Source organism: Ctenopharyngodon idella, chromosome 11 (assembly GCF_019924925.1).
Source record: "Ctenopharyngodon idella isolate HZGC_01 chromosome 11, HZGC01, whole genome shotgun sequence".
NCBI classification, from domain to species: domain Eukaryota; kingdom Metazoa; phylum Chordata; class Actinopteri; order Cypriniformes; family Xenocyprididae; genus Ctenopharyngodon; species Ctenopharyngodon idella.
The window spans coordinates 10366845-10385491 of NC_067230.1; the positions used below are offsets into that span (position 1 = coordinate 10366845).

At 36.6% G+C, this 18647-nt stretch overlaps 1 protein-coding gene across 27 annotated transcripts in view; it reads right to left on the reverse strand.

Annotated features, from left to right (window-relative positions):
- The window catches only part of adgrl2a (adhesion G protein-coupled receptor L2a), a 113254-nt gene extending 95352 nt beyond the window's left edge, over nt 1–17902 (reverse strand). For 12 of the 27 annotated variants that reach the window (XR_007932581.1, XR_007932583.1, XR_007932582.1 and 9 more), the window contains exon 1: nt 17240–17901. The gene's annotated coding sequence lies outside the window, so the exon portion shown is untranslated. Of the gene's footprint in view, nt 1–17239 lie in introns of all 27 variants that reach the window. The other 15 variants (XM_051912304.1, XM_051912299.1, XM_051912302.1 and 12 more) reach the window with 3 other exon arrangements.
- Nucleotides 17903–18647: the final 745 nt, after the last annotated feature.

The window sequence follows — 18647 nt, forward strand, 5'->3', positions numbered from 1 at the left end:
AAGAAGTCCTTGACACTCCATGTTTCCCCTTCAGCTGGGATACAGAATGCAATGAGCACTTCACACGAAAATGGTACACTTTGGAGTTCCATACTTTTTTTAAAAGCTTTATCGGCACAAATATTTATTTATTTAGTTAGTTACTTAGTTGTTTGTTTGTCAGAACTATTAGATATAATATATAATCTACTGTCTAACAGAAATAACTTTATTCATTTAACTCAAATAACTAAAAATGATATCCCATTTTGCATGTGACCCTGTTACTGTACGATTTTGTCCTTTATGCTGCATATAATGTAACATTACTTAAAATTGTGACATCCAAGAAATAGCATACATTAGGTAATTTATAAACATTGCAATTTGCACAACTGCATTTGTTATGCTACACCATTCAATCCTGTTAAATACATTATGTTTAATATGTTTTATATGTGAAATATGTGAAAAAAAGAGGATGTTTTCTTTTCATTCAATATAAATATCAATAGATAAGTAACTACAAACCAACATTCGGTCATGATTAGTTAGCCCCTATTTATTTAGGCTAAAACTCAACCCTGTTTTAGCGGTATTTAAACACAAATTTTAGTAAAAGGACCACAAAATATATTTAATATTTGACTCTTTTCACTGACTGTTTGTTGAAAGGAAGAAAAAAAATAGAAAAAGTAACTTAATTTTTAAGGCCCTACTCTGTACAAGGTTTGTGGAAAGTGACTGTGTTTTTGCATCAGCCTGGCAAAACAAGGAGAGCAAACAGGGGAACAACATCTGTCTTCATGCCACAAAAAGAGAGCCAGCCAATGTAAGAGGTCATAAAACATCAGGAGAAACTACAGAGAAAAGGAAAGGTTTCTGCTATTCTCATAGGCTCATCATCTCAGTTTCAACAAAATGCATCAATTTTTAATTCCTGCAAAAGCAATGAAAGCACTGTTGCTGTCAAAATGGTGCAAATACACAGGTGAAAATGCATGTGTGTGTGTGTGTGTGTGTGTGTGTGTGTGTGTGTGTGTGTGTGTGTGTCGGTGTGAAGTTCGGTCATTCGGCATGATTTGTTCAGATACATTCATACTAACAGCTCTCCTCTTGTTTTAAAGACAATATGAAAAAAAACATCCACTCATTTTATTTCACATAGTAATCTGACATATTTCCAAGTGAAACAGGATATTTAAGGAAAATGCAGAATGAAATAATAAAGTTTAAATAAATAAATAAATGCACAGATGACGATTCAAATAAATAAATAAATGAACTACCATTTGATTTTTAAAGTATTTAAGTCACTGGATTATTGAATAGACTTGGTCACTGTAACTGTGATATAAAATTATTCTCACATTTTTTGAGCAAGGAGGAGCCAAAATGAAAATGAGTTTCGGAGGCAGAAAGAGTTTCATTTACAGTTTGATTAAAATTTTTTTACAAAGACAAACTTTTTTTTTTTTTCTTTACGATAATGTGCACAGATGGGATGCACAATAAGATCAGAAACATGTATTAAAAAAGTGAATCTGATTTCATGTCAGCCTTGATGAATATGCCCACTCGTATGTGTCTTTATGTGCCTTTCATTCATAGACGTTTGATTATTGATTATTTCACACACACACACACACACACACACACACACACACACACACACACACACACACACACACACACACAATCCAACTCGTCTGTCTCTCTCAGACAAGAGCAGTTGTGTGAGCGTAACGCCTCCTCTGTCCCTCTATTAAGCACTAGATCATCAATTATTCAGCACCATCGTGAGCCATTATTCAACAGGATGATTAATTTTTAAGATGCCAGAAGTGAACACAAAACATAAAGTGAGGGGCATTAAAAGAACGTCTGGAATGGGTGACATTAAAAGCGGGGTGGCGCAGAAATCTACCGATGATTGATTTGGGCAGGTTGATTGATTCCTTGTGAGAGGAAATGATTTGGAGATGATTCGAGCTCCGATGTTTCACACGCTAACAGATGATTTCTCCACAAACCACAAACTCATTTAGAAGCTTTTAATTAAAGGCCACATACTTTAATTAAAGTAAACTGGAGAAGTGTTGTATAAATTCTTAGCACTTAAATCCTCAAAACCACTTTTTTTTGTGTGTGACTTTTCCAGATAAAAGCAAGCATACTGGTGTGAGGCTGAGAACAAGCTGGACAGTAAATCGTTTAAAAATCGGCAGACAGATAAGGAGGGCGGAGTTTGTTCCCGGAGAGAAATCAACTGTCAGGTCTAAATCTCTCTTGACAACGCAACCAGCAGTTAAAGCCTTGTGCTAAACCTGATGCTACGATATTGACCTTTTTCAAAGGCGTCATCAAAACATTGAGGCCATTCACTTTTGAGTTCAAATGTGCACCTGCTTTTGCACGTGAAAAATTATTGCTATTAATGCTGCTTTTGCATGTGAAAAACTAATTGTAATTTTTTACTGTCGCATAGCTTTCTGCTTAGCCGATTTATGTGCCGTTTGTGTCGAGTTGCTGTGTGTATTTGTTTGATGAATGAGAAAGCAAAATAGTTTAGGAAAGGAAGTGACTTTCATTTTACATCCTCGCCTCCCACAAGCTCAACAGAACAGTCGGATGCTTGGCAAAGAGTCACCGAGAGTCGACACTCTGCCATTTCTGTGGTTAAAAAGGACAAACTTGTGGTCGAATTCACCATCTTATTAAGATACTCTCCCTGGTATCTCATTTTTATCACAGTTTGGATCATAATTAACTCTATATTACTTCAATGTTCCTCTCAGACATCAAATATATATATATATATATATGTTTTTTTTTTTTTTTAAGATTACAACTCAAATGGAGTGGAAAGTAGAAAGATGAAGATTTTTGACTTGCAAATATAATTGCCTGGCCCATATGTTAAAAATGAGAAACTTTCAAGTTTCTAATACATATGCACAGCTTTTCCAAAACTTCTGTAATTATTTGATGATTATGAAAGTAAAATTATGTCATTTTAAATCTAGAGAATGGGGGAAATTCTGTGGACGGAAAGAGCCTCAAACCCAGTCTCTTACAATGGCTCTAGTTTGTTTGTGTGGTGATTCTGTGGTGATATCTCATTCTGAGCTGTTAGGCTCTAGGCTCTGGAGAAGAAAGCCATGAGAGATTGTGTCTGGATCGTTAGCCTCATTTACATGTGTTAACTAAGACTGTGAGCAGTGATACTGAGACACAGCTGTCCCTACACTAGATTGAGACTGAACTCGTTTGACCCCCTACACTTTTTAAACTTTCAAAGAAAGTTGAAGGGCTGAACATTGAAAAGGCCAATTTACATGCCAAGTGTTTGTCATGTGACTATGCTAATGATTTTACAGTTATTAATGGGCTATTATAAAATTAGGTCTTGGCAGACTAGATGTATGGACTTGCTACTGCCAACAGATACACAGACATGTTGCTGTGATCATGTAAGATATGCTGCTGCTGCATGAACAGGCATACATAAATCCTGTAGCAAATCTAGACAGGTGGAGCTGGTGGAGGTGGAGGGTTACAGAGTACCAGCTTAGAGCGAACACTGAACCAGACTATGTAAATGTTGAGCAAGCAAGCTCATTGGCTGCAAAATCAGCAGAGGCCAATCAACTTGTGCTGTGTAGTAAATTATGTGGTTGTTAGCAGATTGCATGTAAAGGACCTATAGGTTTAAAATGTATTTATATTAATAATACATATTTATAGTAATTATTATTACATATCTTATTGGAATAATAATTATTACCTTGCACTCAGAAAACAAAAAGGTACAAAAGCTGTCAGTGGGGTGGTACCAAAGTCCCTGTCAACGAAAGTCACTCGGCAGCCATATTTGCAATGCCTCTGGGCAGCTATTTTGGGTATCCAAGACCAAGTCCTATCTATTTGAATGGGGGAATCCTGAAATCTCAAAAACTGCTTGCCGAACTCACAATTAAATAACATATTTCAAATCACCAAGAAAATCTGACATGAACTGTCCCATAAATGTTGTTTCTTATGCTCAAATAGCATTAAAAAAGTTTATTTTTCAGGCTAGACGAGCCAGTGTGCATGTGCAATCCTAAGCACGAGTGTCCAGCTTCTATGGGAATCGAAGCCTCTAACAGCAGCTGCAGTGACGCAATGACTTTATAAATAAGCGATTGGCTCTTTTACTAAGAAGGTGGGACGTATTCCGCCATATTGCGCGTTGCAGTTTCACCCATTCATACCTAATAGAAGTGAACCGTCTTTCTGTATCTATAGTCTTTGGCGGTACTCTTTGAAAAGGTACTCCTTTGTACCTAAAGAGTGCATATTAGTACCTCAAAGATACACATTAGTATCGAGAGGTGTACATTTTAGTACCGAAATGGTACATATTAGAAACTTTTTAAAGGGTATCGTCTCAGTGACCATTTTTTTTACTGAGAGTGTGGTGAATTGAGAATATTTAAAATTAAATATTGTCACAGATTAGCACCTAGTAGCTAATGTTGCTAAATCAGTCCAGCGTCTTTATTGTCTATGTCAGTGGTTTAGAAATCCCATTTCATTGTCTGCTTTGTACTTTTCCAAAGTTTTGTTGCTGAAATATCTTGTTTTGGAACCCAGACACTTAATAATAGCTATTCTTGCAGGCTTGTGAAGTGGCTTTAGGGCTGTTTGTTATCAGTAGCAAAACTGGCTTTATTTTGAAGCTAGTTAGCAGATCAGAGAACGTGAACACCAGATATGGTGGTTCTGTTCTTCACACAGGTTAAACCGACACATTAACACAACAGTCAAACAGACACAGCTTTGAGTGACTGAAGAGTTTACATGCTATATTACCCTGACTGAACAGTGTCTTCGTCGCCTTGTGCTCCGTCAGTCCTTCAAGCCCACGCGTAACGCTGCGCTGGCAACAATCATGCAGAGAATGTGTGACATAATATGACACCATGTTTTCTTCCTGTTTATGGTGTAATAAATGCATGATGGGATTGGGAACAGCGGTTTGCTGGAGGGCCTGAAGCTGGATTTTTATGCCAGTTGTAAAATGTTTTCAGGAAAGGTTTCAAAAGTGTTGTGAAATGGTTTCTCAACCCTTATTTTGCTTATTTACAATTCAAACTGTGACAAATTCACTGTCACATAGATGCTACCGTCTATCTGATATATTTCAAAGGGATTTTTGCAACACAGGCTCATTGGAAAAACGTACCTGTGTCAACATTTTTGCAAAATGCAAAATACATACCAATACGTACATATCACTGCAGTTTCTAGCACAAATGAACACTAGAGTCAGTAAAACAGCAAGCAGTTTTAATCGTTTTCACACACAATTATGATTACAAGGCCAGATTATGGATTAATAAAGACTTGTTTTAACGCAGCTCCTTGCACAATAATGTTATGACCTCAAAACACTTTTTACCATAGTGCATGATTTGTAAACAAATATATTTTGGAGTTTGCATCACTTACCCAGCTCCAGATGTTCAGTTTTACTGAGGTAACAAGCTTGCTCTGTAGCTCAGCTGGTACAGAATTGTACTTGTGATGCAAAGAGTTTGGTTACAAATGAATGGCAAGACAAGAGTTCAAAAACAAGCTGAAATGCCATAGATACAATTGCATTTTTATGTCACATTTGTTAACAATATCGGGTAGGTTTAGGGTTTAGTGTAGGTGTACATTATGAAACGTTAAGCTTTTAGCGCCACTCACCGGACATTTCAATTCAGAACTGCGGTGATATGTACAAACTCCAACGTAATAAAACGTTGCCATATTCACGTTCATCTGTTCCGTAAAAAACTAAACACGCTTTTGGCGCCACTCACTGGACATTTCACTGTCGCAAAGCGTGTCAAAAAATGTTGACACAGGTACGTTTTTCTAATGAGTCTGGGCTGGATTTTCCCCCCTTCAAATAAAGTGCACAAGCATCTGACAATAATAACAGACCATATGTAACAATGTTGAACATTCTGCACCAGCAGGAATACCGGGTTGCTTCTAAGCTCATTTCAGTCAAATGATGTTTTGTTCATAAAGTTCTCCCACAGTTACACTTCATTGGACAACGATGGAGTCTAAACAATGATATTCCTCAGAAATTAGCTGGGATGCATCAGAAAACAACTGCATTCAGTTGCATTCAGTTGCAGCCGATAGCAAACTGACATGTGACATTGATGGGTTTGATGTCATCTAACTTTTCATGCAGCATTTTGTGCAATCCTCAAATGGCTTTTGTGGAGCCAGAATGCTTTTGGGAGACATGTCATATAAGTGACCTGTGTCCAGGGAAACAACCTCCCTACAACGGACTCTGAACCTGTCCAAAAATCAAAGCCTTTAGTGTCCCGAGGAATCTTCCTGATATAAATAGATTACCAGCATTTCAGCTGTCTTCTGCCACCCGTGGAAGGGCTGCAGATACAGAAAATTCCTTTTCTGCCTCTCTCTGTCTGTCGTTTTTATCTCTCTAGCCTCTTTATTCGTGTTCTTTCAGCTCTGGTATGTTGTGAAGGTCTCTGCCATTCAGTGTAATTTTCCACAATCTGAGTCCAGAGGAGGATATCATGAGCACACTTGGGGGTGACAGCGCAACTGTCTGAAAGCAGGGATCAATTCAGGAAGCCTGCTTCACAAAGAGGTCAAAAATAACAAGTAGCGTTTCCCTGTGATCAAGGCGTAGGTTTAGATTTTAATAAGAGCTGAACATACAGTATGCAAATTATGCCATTAAATTATTTATACATCATTCACGCAGACTTAGTGTTGCTCCGTGCCTTTCCACCCATCTAGCGTATCTTGCATGAAAGATAACAACTAATGTTACTATGATAGAGAGCAACTGTACTGTTAGATGAAGAAAAAAAAAAAAACGTTTATTTTCTTCATAGACAAATATTTATTTTCTTGTGATAATCTAAGAAAATATAAAGACTACCATCAGCTGCAAGGTTTTAGAATTTATTAATTTAAAAAATAATTTTTAAACTCCCTATACTTTCAAATCACATATATTGTAATGTTTTTTTAATACACCTATATGCTATTTTATACATAGGCTATATACACTACAGTTCAAAAGTTTGTGGTCAGAGAGTTTTTTTTAATGTTTTTGACAGATGTCTTTTATGCTTAACAAGGCTGCATTTATTTGATCAAAATAACGTAAAAACAGTAATATTGTGAAATATTATTACAATTTAAAATATCGTAGTTATCCCTGGTATGGCAAAGCTGAATTTGCAGTAGTCATAACACCAGTCTTCAGTGTCACATTAATGTGCTGATTTCAAGAAACATTTCTTATCATTATCAATATTGAAAATAGTTTGTGGAAAGCATGATACATTTTTGTCAAGGATGTTCGATGAATAGAGCATTCAAAAAACATCATTATATGAAACAGAAATCTGTTTATAACATTCTAAATGTCTTTTTTGTCACTTTTGATCCATTTAACCTTGCTGAATAAAAGTATTAACATCTTAATGACCCCAAACTTTTATGTTTATTTAATAATCAATAAGATGTGTTCCAAAGCTGCCATATGTAGGCGTCATAGGAATGCATAGTTTGAGCTCGTTGAAAAGCAAAAAAAAAACAAAAAAAAACATAGAACTGCTGCCTGTGTAAAGCATTCCAAAACATGAGGTTCGATTCTGTTAGGATGCTGCCTAAGTGACTGCTGCCAATGTAGGCAATAGATAGCAAGGCAGCGCAGTAGGTTTTGGAAAAGAGTCATAGTCAATAGTTTGTATATTGCACAGTCATTGTTTCTGTTTCCATTGCATTTATTCACATTCACAGATATTTCATTTCACTGTTGTGCTTTCCGAAAAAAAAAAAAAAAAAAACTTCAATATTAGACGAAGGGAAAGCTAGAGAGTTTCTCTCTAAGAACAGGAGCTCCTAAAATGTTATTGAAGACAGGAAACCATTTGGTGCAACAGAATGAATTAAGCCAAAGCAATACTAGATTATCCAATTATAAGACTAATATGGCTTTAGCAAAGGTAATTGCTTTGATGGGGCTTGTGATTCGCTGCATGCGCCGGACAGAAAGTCCAATAGGAAATACAACTGCACCACAAAAGGCTTCTTCTTTTCTTATGTATTCTGTGACATAATCTATGAATCACATTAAACTCTGTGAATGAAAGCCCACGCACACACACACACACACACACACACACACACACACACACACACACACACACACACACAAAAGATGTTTCTACGCTTTGGCTGGGCATGTTTTCCTTTCTCTTAATTGCAGTGAAGTAACCAGACACACCACTGGAGGTTGGTGAAGCAAACACTGAGTAGATCTTATCAGAATACAACAAAAGAGGCCACTGGAGCCGCGGCGGGGACAGGGGGCACTAGCTTGATGGGGCCGGTTGGGCCGTGGGCTCGTAGCAGTCCGCTCGCAGAGTAATGTGCATCGAAACTACTTCATTCAGCCAAGAGTATGAAGATAAAGCAGCGCTGTCCATCACGGGAGCTAATAACGGTTAGAAATATGCCTATTAATCAGAAATGCAATGATTTTGTTTTTTTCTGTTTGTCTGCATTATGTAACTTTTGAATGTAACATTTAAATATTTTAGAAAAGAAATAGTACAATGTTATCATTAAAAATGTGTGTGTGTGTGTGTGTGTGTGTGTGTGTGTGTGTGTGTGTGTGTGCTTGTTTATATGATTTATGAGCATATAAACAAATTTGAATAATGACATGGATATTACACTGTTATTACAATATAAACGTGGTTCATGGGGACATTTCCAAAGTCCTTGTAATTAAAATGGCTTAAAAACATACTAAACAATGTTTTATTATATTTTAAAATGCAGAAAGTTTTCTGTGATTGGGTAGGTTTAGGTGTAGGGTTAGGGTTAAGGGAAAGAATATACAGTTTGTACAGTATAAAAACCTTGGAATGTCCTCATAATGATAGGAGCACCAACATGTGTGTGTGTGTGTGTGTGTGTTCTCACACTGTAGAATATATCTATAAACTATATACCAGTATCCTGTACTACTATGTACATATATATTGTGTATGTACCCCCCATTGTATACAATATATTTTTAATGATGCCATTATTTTTTTAAAGACTGCTCAACAATTTCACGTTTGATGTTTTCAGTGTTTTAAATTCAGTATATGCTAAACTAAATCTCCTCTGTGGAATAATTTCTTTATAGATATTCAGTTAGATATCTATGATTATCTCATATAACTCTCTTGGCTCTTGTGTGTGCCGCGAGACAAGCCGCCCCACCACTGTTTGTGTTAACAGGGGCGAAATTCACACCAGGCATGTGTGAGTTATGCAAATGCCATTAGGAAATGTTTGACACTTCGCAGTTTTGTGGCGATCAGAGCCATTTCAGCAGGTGTGACAAACCAAAGATAACAAAACTGCCATGTGGCTAAAATACACTTTAAATAATTAAATGTCACTGATGGACAGCAACTGTTAAGATTTTATACACATATTTGATAAGGTATGTAAAAGTGTGTTTTTCTTAAAAGTCTATATATATATATATATATATATATATATATATATATATATATATATATATATATATATATAGACGTGTGTCCCCTCCTTAAGGAGTACACATTGGAAATGCATTGTGGTCATTATAGTTAGCCTGACAATAAAGGTATCATCTGCCGCTTAATCCTGTGCTTTACAGTCAGAGCTACGGCCTGGCGGTGATACACGTGCTCCAGACATACCGAGCAGTGGCGCTCATTGTAGGAGACGTGATCACACTCTATCTCTCTTTACGCATCATTTCCTGTCTTCTGTACTCCTGTCTCTCGGGATAAAAAATCCTATACATTAGAGACGAAGCCATTACAATTCAAACAAGACCAAATTTCAACATGAATTCAAAATATATTTTTTTCTATCTGTTTGCAATGTTATTGGGTTCTTTCTTCAAAGGTAATGGCTTAGTCTGCCATTCTTTGTTTTTATTTCAATGAGGGGAAAAAAATTCCGGGTGGGACTTGATTTAATCCAGTGAGATTTCATTGGAGCATGAAAGTGGGCGTTCCACATCAGAATGGTGCCAGACCTGAATGCGAGTTTCAACGGATTCAAACTCAAATCTTTTGAGGAGGCTTTTTTTTGACTGGGACATGAAGGCTGAAGGTCAAGTTCACCCTTGAGAGCATTTTAATGTATCCCTGTATTCACTTTCCAAACTTATCATTATTACTTGCTATTATTGCCTTAAACATTGATTACATTAATATTAATCACATTAAACTGATTTGTTAAGTATTGGCAACATTTTAGAAGGGCTAGGCTACCAAGAACATTATACTGAAACAATGCTTTAATAGCTATTTGGATGCAGCCTTGATAAAATCAGCCAAAACAAGGTTTTTTTTTTTTGTTTGTTTGTTTGTTTTTTTTGGAGGTGAAACAAGTCCAGGGTATCTGCATTTTTTTTTTTTTTTTTTTTATATAAAAACAAATATTGCTTTTTTAAGACCTTTTTTAAAGACCTACACAAATACAATTAATGCTGTATGTCCATACAGAACAAACCCATACAATCTCAAAATAAATCATGTGTATCAGAATCATTTACTTAATTAAACTTGATGAAATTCAATTTATGTTTTATTCAATATGTATAGAAGTTGGTTTATGTACTGATATATCAATACATTTGAATTAAAGTTCGAGTGATATTAGATGTTGTTGATACAATAACAATGCATTTAAAGAGAGAGATTACAGATTATTGTGATTATTGATAGTACTGAATATGTTAAATAATGTTCTTAGTCTTTCCTTCCTGCAACTGAGGGGCCAAGACAAAAGCTACAAGAGTTTGTTGAATCAAATTACAAATACATGATTGTGTCACTAAAATACCAATATTAACCAGGAAAAAAAAGTTTGATGCATAATATGGTACTTTAATTAAAAATACTCTTATTTTGAAATGTTTATGCTTTACTACTTCCAGCTGCTCTTTCAAAAAGATGAGGGAGATAAAATATACATTCATCTATTCACCATCTACATAAACATTGTCATAATTCATTAACAATAGTATTATAAGCGATCGCTTGACGTGCGCAGTGTTCATTGATTGCAAACTGCTCTGAAACTGCCTGCAGAACGTGCAACAGCACCGCATTTTGACTTTGAATGCACAGCGATCATTTATTTCATTAAATGGTAGCCTTAAAGTTAATCAACCATTTAACATATTTAAGACTTTTAATTACCTTAAATTTGATAAAACTAAATTTAAGACTTTTTATGGACCCCCAGAGCCTTTTTTTTTAAATAACGTGCACTGATAAAACATTCACAGTAAAATCAGTAATGTGTGTTAGAAAATTATTTGGTTCAGATTTTTTATTATGTTGAAGATGTGTCAGATCAACTTACAGATGAAAATCACTGATACCATTCAGCAGATGATTTTTATTGTATTGATATGTCAGTCATGGTAAAAAAAGCAACAAAAAAAATCCCACAAACACAAGGATTTATATACGTGAATCCAGTTTGTTTGGGTAGTAAATACTGCAGCTGTCATTTCACAGCCTAGCATGGCTGATGAATTGCGTTAAATAAGCACACAAAACACAATGTCGCTGACAAGCTGCATTTGAGTCAGAGCGGCCAGGTGAGCGGTGTCAGACACTTGAAGGCTGTTTGTATTGGGCACATCAGCACTAGAGTAAAGAGTAATGACTGCTACCATAATGTAATTAACTTAGCTCTGCAACCTGGCTGTTTGTCTGAATTAAATTCTCCACTCATTATATGCCATCTTACGCAATGTGGCCAATGGCCTCTTTCGGAAAATCAATAGAGGCGGAACTGTCAGATGTCACTCGCAGACTGATTATCCAATCAGTGTACACCTCTGGCCTGCACAAAGGTCTCACACCTTAATAAACTCCTAATCTCTATATCTGAATTTAGATTAATGCATTGTAGCAACAACATTGATTTAGTCGTAATGTAGAGTTCTCTAGCTCGCTCTGTTTGGAAAGACCCCAAAGTGCTGATCTAGGAACAGTGTCCTTTTTGAATTCCTGAGCTTAATCAGGGCAACATCTGAGAGGAAAAAAGGCCAAAGAGCAGCCAATGGTGGCCAGCAACTCAACCAAAGCAGAAATCCTGTCATCTCTTTTGTCTAAAACATCACTGCATAATTACAGAGCACAGTTTTTATTTATTTATTTATTTATTGAGCTCTTGTCTGGACAGCTAAACATTATTTTACTTATATCCAATATTTTAATTCCAGATCCAGCCTTTTCATGTCACACACTTGCAATCTGATACATCTGCTCCGTTTTTCAGCTGAATCAGCACCTGATGCAGTTTCTTAACATGTGGAGAGATAATTTAAAGCAAAATTATCTATAACAGGAGGTCAAGGGATCCAGGAACACCCTCATGATTGGCTACATCTGCCCTGATAAACTGTCACATGAACCACACAAGATAAGTCTGACCTCTGACCTCGGAATGTTTTCAAGAAACAACTCACTGTTGACCCCAGATTAGATTAGTTATTTGAGGATTAGTGGAATCCGCAGGAAATGTCTTAACCATTATTCTATTCCAGCATTTTCTGATAAGAAAGCTGAAATATTAGATTAATATATATTATTAAACATTTCTGGTTGCTATGCATAATCCCCAAATGTCCATTTAAATTTTTAATACCTTTAATGGCTTTAATATTATTATTTTCCACAACAATAAAAAGTTAAATGAGCAAGGTTAATAATAAACAGTAAAGATTATTATTATTATTATTCAGTAGAGATTAATAAATAATAGTTAGTAAGTAAATAATAAATAAATGTTAAAAAACAACACCATGAAACTTCTGAAAGTTTGCATTTTCATAATCTTTGAAATTTGGAGACGTTTTTGTTGTAGATAACTAACAAAAGAAGAATTACACTGCAGCTCAACCTCTCCTCAGCGTTCTGAAATAACAGGTGTGTCTGCTTGAAAATGGCCCTTTCAAGTGTGCCCCTGTAAGCCAGCCGAGACACAACCCTTCTCTTTACCGCCAGACGTCTAATAGACCTCTCTCTCTCTCTCTCTCTTTGCTCACAGATACTGTTTACCCTGTACCTGGGTTCCTACCTTCTCCTCTCTGATGAGAAATTGAATTTTTTTTTTTTTTTTTTTTTGCCTTCCCCACCCCCCCCCTAAATACCAATTCTGGGATAGATAAGTCATGCCCCCTGTGTGTACACCAAACTAAATATGTGTAGTTCTGAATTTGAAAATGAAATAACATGAATCATGCTGTGGACTTCATTTACATTTAAATAAAAATAAACACAGCAGAGCATTAGATAAATGCTAAATGGATGTAATCCACAATGCCAAAATATTCTTTTCCACGATGTATAAATGGTCACAATCATTTCTAAAACAAAAACCAAACCAAAAAAAAAAAAAAGTGGTTGAACTTATCACATTAGCAACAATTACTATTATTATTTTAAAGTGGAGAATTACAAGTGATACCATGTTGAAATATTGATTTTTTTTTTTTTTTTGTCAAAAATTTACTCACCAATTACTTTTGTTATTATTATTATTATTATTATTATTATTATTATTTTATTTGTCGTTGTTGTCGAAAAGTGAATTTTTTAATCGCCAATTACTTTTCTTTAGAAATGATTTATTTGACATATTCAGATATTTAAAAATAAATGGAACTGATTGCATGTCTGAAGGCACTCTGAGTCTGGGTGTGTTCAGAGTGGTGTGTGCTGCCCACAGTCTGCAGCTGATTAAAATGGCAGCCTGTGTATAAAGTCTGCCGTCCCACTGTCACACAAACCTTTCGCAAGCAGAAACAAACGCTTTGACAAAATGGCAGAGAAGGCGCCCTGCCTTCCGCTGATTACTGATCGTAAAATAAAAACCACCGTAAAATGCAGGTATTTGACCCACCAAAGGCAGTTGAGCACTTTACATAAAACTCCAAGTGTAACAGGGCTGTTTATTCCCCGCAAATTGGCGAGCGTTTATCGGCACAGCAGGGTGCTCTGTAAACACACGACTGAATCAGAAACAGGGAAAAGAAATCATCTGATTTGAAATTCTTGCACAAATGAATGTGTTTTCGATTTTATGCGCTTGGTAACCAGAGCGTATATGGCCTGTATCACGGTTTCTCTAAAGTAACAACATCGCCCTACGGAGTGAATGACATGCTGAAGTGGTCCACTTGTTTTTTCTCAAATTCTTCAAACACATAATTTTTTTATTGTATTTTTTTTTAGCATTAAATTCTCTAAACACTATTCAGAAACCAACGTTCCAGTCTACAAGCTGCATGACGCTGTTTTTGTTGTTCACTGAGTCCGATTATTTGATTCGGCTGTGCAAACGCTCTGATGTTCGGAGAACAATGGCTGTCAGTGGAATTACACTGTTGTGCAAAACACACACACACACACACACACACACACAAAGTACCATGTACAAAAGCTCTAATAAAGTTAAAAGTTATTCCACATTTTGAACAAAAGCTTGTTTGGCTTGTTCATTATTTAGAGCTCAACTGATATAAAAACACTTTTTTTTACTTAGTTTGAAGTGACAAAATGCTCATATTTTACATATTTTACCATTTAAATGCTCTCCACGTCTGATATTCACCATATGGCGAAAACATTGAAATGAGCGCACTGGGCCACAAATCATAATTTCCAGATCGCCCAAAATAAGTCAATCAATAAAGTAAAAATTCAGAATATTATTCAATGAGAGCAGAAGTGACTATATAAGCACATCAATACGGAGCAAAAACAGGTCGAGGACAAAGAACTCCCAAAGTAAACCTAATACAGTTTCGCTAACAAAATTAATTTTAAACCAAATTAATATACCGATACACAGTAAAACACAGACTTTCATAGCTGACTTAAAAAAAAAAACTCCACATTATATTTGAGCGTCAATGTCTGCACGGTGAAGACGAAGCGAATCGTGAATAATCAGACATGTGCCGGGCTTTATATGAGACTAACTCTCATAAACATAAAGCTGCACACTTGTGAGTAGAATTTCTGTGTAGGTGTTATGACATCCATTCATCTCTGCATTACTGGAAATGTAGAAAAACACTATTTTTCCGCTCTGAGTGAAAATACCTAAGCAAGTTCTCTGGTGGATCTCATAATCCTGCATGTTTGGCTGTTTTCATTTCTCTGATGCAGGAAGGGGGCCAGAAAGAAACAGAGCCAAGGAAAATATTCCTTTGAAATGAAAAGGTTGGGATAGTGTTTTCACACACAAACACAAAGACGAGGAGAAATGAACTACAAGCCCTGGTCCCCTCTCACCCCTCCTGTTCTCCGGGCCTGTGCTGAAGCTAATAGAGCACAGGGCTCAAATAGAGCTCAGGCCACTTTGAAATGCTAATGGAGCGGCTTCAAACAGAGTCCATTCACACTTATACAAATTCAAAACATTTTTTGGTCAGAGAATGTCTATTTAAAGCACAAATGGTGACATGCAAGAATCTAGACCAAAAACCACATGCCATATGGTAAAACTCCACATCTACATCTAAAGTTAAATTATATTGGCTATTTAAAATATTTTGTAGCTTTATGAGATCAAATATAAGCCTATTTAAAAAGTGCACAATACTTTTTTTTTTTTTCTTCCAAGTTAAATGCTATACTATGTTACAAGATATTTGTCAATGTTATGAATGTAACAATTAAGAAAAACTTTAAAACATTAGATTAACCTTAATCAAATTTAAAATACAGCTCTGTTGGTCTAGACCGCCCTGAAACAAGCAGGCACGATTTTCATTCAGGTGACTCGATATGTTTCACAGTTCAGGTTTTTAGCGTCTCTCACGTCATGCACCGCAATTCAAAACAACACCGCGCTCATGCATTGACTCTTATTACCGGCTCTTACACACTGGAGTGGTGTTTACCCTAAACAATTGTGATTTGCCCAGTGTTTTGGTAACATTTCAAATTGCAGTGTCCAGCTACATATATTATATGCTATTATATTTAATTACTACAGCAATAACAATAATAATGTGTAATTATCAGCACCCTAAATAATTATAATACATTAATTACAATATTATTACTTATGTAATTACAATGTAACAAGCATACTAATGCAAAGTTTGCCAGTTTCTCTATGCCCCGGCAAGATGTTCATTTCACAGCAGTTCAGAGTATGTTTGGGCAAAGAAGTGCCACCGACCGGATTCTGCTCATCTCACTGTTGGCACCAGGGGCCTGGGTGCGGATTAATTATGAATGTGGGGTTAAAGGATCTAATTTTACAGCGGCTGCTCACAAGTGTCCGATGTTACATTTAGAGAAAGTCAGGTTCAGACGATTTAAACTGCACTAGGTTCTTACAGTCCCCTAGTTAGCACTCTATCACTGCTGTCTGTGCACTCTGAACCATTCTTTTCACATTAATCATCCTGAGGAGTTAAAAACGAGCAAAAAGAGCCTGAAATTGCTTTTAATTATAGACACAAGACCTCAATTTAACAACCCAAGTCAAGCTTTAGTGAGTTCAACAGTTGATGTAGGTCACCACACGCTTGTTGTAGGAAGCAAAAGCCAATGACAATAAATTAAAGTGTGCAGACTTCACCGACACCTTTAAAGAATTTTCAGTGGAATGAAATATCTCTATAGGATTTATTTGAAGATCCCCTCATTCCCACACTAATAGTTTCCATTCAAAGAGAGAGTGAGAGAAAGAAAGAGTAAAAGACAAAGAGAGAAATGGCAGCCGACCAAATCAATCCACATCTGGTTGTGTTTTGATTAACCATTTCTCAATTAGCCATGGTCCCCCTTTCCATCATTTTAATTACTCTGAACAGAGTAGTTTTGTTCTTTTAGAGTCATCTAACTGGAACTCAACTCTTTCATATTTTTTTTCCTCATACATTTTTTTTTTTTTTTTTTTTAATAACATGTATTATGTATTTAAAATACACACTTTGGTCTATTGTTATGATATTACACTATCATTACCTTACAACATGCATGACCCGGATAATTCCTCGTTAATATTTTTTTTGCACAAAAAGTTTGAGTAACCAACCCAAACTTGATAATCAGCCACTTTAGAGCAACAGGATTTGCCGGTATATAAGCGCATTATGATCATTAAACAAAAAGGTTCTTACCTTTTGTGAGTTAACGGGTAGTTGAAGAAAAATCAGACGGGAAGTTAATTAATCAGTTGATGCAATTACAAGCAGGGTCTTAAAATAGGAGCAGCGCGTCTCAGCGCACAACGCACACATGCTCCGCTCATCTGAGCCTTTCTCTCAGTGTGAGCGCTCACATTCCCGCAGACCCGCGCTCAGTCCTGCGCTCCGCCGTGCCGGGATGAAGAGATGCGAGTACGGAGAGAGTCCGTCCGTCCGTCCTGCTGGAGGAGAGGGATAGGGGACGCGGACCTGTTTGCAAAGCAACTAATAAAAAAAGAGCAACAAAAGAACGCAAGAAAAATAAACAAATAAAAGCAGTCCTCTTTATTTATTTCAGTCCTTTGAGCGTCTTCTTCGGGTTTGTTGAGTCCCGTTCCAGCCGGAGAGAGAGCGGCCCGCGGCTGAGGGATTTCTCTCTGTGCGAGCTGAGCCGAGATGTGAGAGAGGGGCTGCGCTTAAAACCTGGAACTGGATTCCTGAAATGCACGGATACGGAGTCAGTGAGAAAATGATCGCATAACCATATTATCATGAGTACAACTTAAGCAAAGGCTGTTGTGGAAGACGATTACGCAGAGCTGAGACGGCATGTAAAGCAGATTATTTGTTTTCTATATACAACTTTTGGACATTATCCATTGGATTTGCACTGCTACGTGCCTCTCATAGAGAAAGATTCCCTCATGCTGTGGGCAGGCTGGCCTGTTCAGCCAATGACTGCACATGTTTTCTCACTGTAATTCTAGCTTGCATCAAAAAGAAAAAGTGCAGATTTTCGTCCTTTCTTCCTCAACTTGGCCTCAATCAGAAAGAGCGACTGTAGCCGTGCTGCAACCGGAGCAGTAATCCACAGAACAAAGGCACATACATGCCATTTTCACCAATGCACTTACCATTATTTAATTTGTTGACCGTCCTCACAGCCAGTGACCCTTAAATGCAATGCGCATCCTAGAACTGTTAAAGAATGAGTTGAAAAGGCCATGTAAGGAGAAGCATGCAATTGTATCGCATCCCCCCATTACACCTGGCTTTAATAAAGCTTCAGAGCGATATTTCAGTCAAATACAGCAACTCTAAGGGCGCATTTCTCTGTTTTACTCATACAGCAGGTGAAGCTCACAGCGTAAGAGTGCACACTTATATTTTCATATGCATAACTTTACATAGTAATAGATCCATTTTGGGGGACAAAAGAGAAAACAGATGTGGTAAAGGTCATTCTGATATTTTTTCTGATGTTTATGCATTAGTTTTGCTGAAGTAAAACCACATGTGTGTTGCATTCTTGCAGTCAAAGGAAGGCGAAGGGGTTTAGCAAAATCACATACACACAACTACATGCATACACATACAAACACATCAGTTCTGTTACAAACCA